Source organism: Alligator mississippiensis, chromosome 15 (genome assembly GCF_030867095.1).
Source record: "Alligator mississippiensis isolate rAllMis1 chromosome 15, rAllMis1, whole genome shotgun sequence".
In the NCBI taxonomy this organism is placed as follows: domain Eukaryota; kingdom Metazoa; phylum Chordata; order Crocodylia; family Alligatoridae; genus Alligator; species Alligator mississippiensis.
In genome coordinates this window covers 34,668,095-34,670,326 of record NC_081838.1, presented here as the reverse complement: position 1 = coordinate 34,670,326, position 2,232 = coordinate 34,668,095, and the positions used below count along the sequence as shown (strand labels likewise).

The 2,232-nt window shown below is 45.4% G+C and overlaps 1 pseudogene; it reads right to left on the bottom strand.

Moving 5' to 3' along the window:
* Positions 1-228: 228 nt before the first annotated feature.
* On the bottom strand, positions 229-1,764 carry LOC132245797 (leucine-rich repeat transmembrane neuronal protein 4-like; annotated as a pseudogene).
* Positions 1,765-2,232: the final 468 nt, after the last annotated feature.

The window sequence follows — 2,232 nt, the reverse complement described above, 5'->3', positions numbered from 1 at the left end:
ATTCCAACTTAATCTCATCCTTGGATAAACCTCTTTCAAGTCTGCACTGTTGAAAATAACCACTGGCACTTCTCTGACTGTTGTCATTTAATTAAATAACCTGTCCCACTGAGCACTCCCAAGAGCGCAAAGGCTCATTAATCTTTCTAGTGATTAGAGACGCCACAATAGCTTCAAACATTTACCTCTCCTTCCCAGCTGCTGAAATGGTTTTAGGAGGATCGGGGTTCATACCTCACATTCCCTGGAGCCAGAGATACTGTACATGCAGAGTCCAGATCCATTAACGGATACATCCATGGTTGGCTTGTAGTCCACATAATACTCTTGCAAAGGGGAGTTCATTTACTTTTCTGACTCTCTGGCCTTTTTTCTGTTCCCCTTCATAAGAGAGCGCTGCTGGAGTTGTTTCACGCTGGCTGGGTAGCACTTCCATGACACATAGATAACCAACAAAATCATAGCCATTGAAAGAAAGAGGGCCACGCTCCCAGCAACGATTTTGTGAAAGGAAACACGCTCGTACACCGGTTCCACTTCAGGTGCCGGCAGGTCCGGAGAAGGACTTGGCATAACGGAGGTTGGCCCATTACTTTCCAGTTTAGAAAAGGTAGGTTTGGGAATAAAAAGTGGCCTCTGGGGCATTTTAGGTGCCTGGTATGAACTTTCAGTAACTGCCACCTGGATTTCAGTGCAGATATTTTATTTTTCCACAGAATAATTTACCTGCTCACTGTGCATGTGCTTAGGGCCCACACATATCATACTGCTTTCTTTATTCCCCTTGAAATCCTTAAGCCAAGTAAACAGAGGGCAAATGGTTTGAATACATTCCCACAGATTTCCGGACAGAGAGATTGATATTAGTGAAAGCCATGAATTGATGGTCTCCTGAGAGACGGTGGTGAGTTTGTTGGCATCCAGGTTCAGCTTCTGCAGGTTGGGCAGGTGTCGGAACGTCCCGGGCTCTATTCACATCATGTCATTCCCCGATAAATCCAAGTTGTGCAAGGAGCTCCAAGTCCATGTTAAACCTGGGCTAGCAGACCGGATCCTATTCCACTGCAAATAAATGGATCGAAGGTTGAAGAGGCGTGGAAAGTGGGCCAAATTGAGCTTAGAAAACTGGTTGTGCTCTAGATGGAGCTCTGTTAACTGCAGGAGGCCAGCAAAAGCATTGCGGGACAGACTCCGCACACGGTTGTAGCCCAAATCCAGAAAATCAAGGTTCTGGCAAGCTTGAAAAACTCGGACTGGTCCTGTTTTCAGCAAGTTGCACCTCAAGTGCAAGAACAAGAGTTTGCGAAGTCCCTTAAACTGCACCAATCATAACATTTGCACTTTGTTGTAAGAAAGGTCCAGGTTGTGGAGATTGTGGACCAGGTGAAATATTTTGTTGTGCAGATGAGTAATTTTGTTGGAGCTTAAAATTAGTTCCTTCAGCCTTTGGATCCCCTGAAACGCATCCTCAGCCATGGAGCTGATGCAATTATGGTCAAGATAAAGCCAGATGAGCCAATTCAGGCCCCAAAACGGATTTGATTTAAGCTTCTGGATGCTGTTGTAGCACAGCGATAAGCCTTGAGATCCTCCAGAAATATTCCAAGGGGTATCTCTGAATGTGTGAGATTCACAGTACACAATTTGCCATCACACCTGCAGTTCCTGGGGCAAGTGCGCTGAGCCGCAGTGAGCGTACCAGACAGCACCGTAGGAAGTAGCACTAACACCACACTCATGCCTCTCAGCTGCTTCATTAAATGGAAACCTTCAATATTAAAAAGATGACAAACGTGCATTGTAAAACTATTAAAATAAATCACCAGGAGATTACTTATGTCAGTGGGGCTTCTACCGAGGCATTGGAGGTCCAGTGGATTTGGAGACAATCTGTTTGTCTCTTCCTGCATTGTTTGCTATGTAAATGCCTGTTATCATTTCACTTCCTAGCCTGCCTCCCTCTCCCCCCAAACCACACCACCACCACCACTGTGGTTATTCAATTACTTGTGTGCGATTTATGATCCCAAAGATGGGCCGAGAGCCTGTCTGCTCTTCCCTTGATCTCATGTTCATCAGCACACCGGCCATCCTTATCACTGGATGCTGAGGTTTTAACAATAAACGTATCTGTCAAGTCACCGTTCTGAACTCACCCCAGGGTTCGATTGGAAACTCAGCCCCTGCTTTGGTAGTTCAACAAGAAGTAAAATATTTCTTAATAAGCCCAGT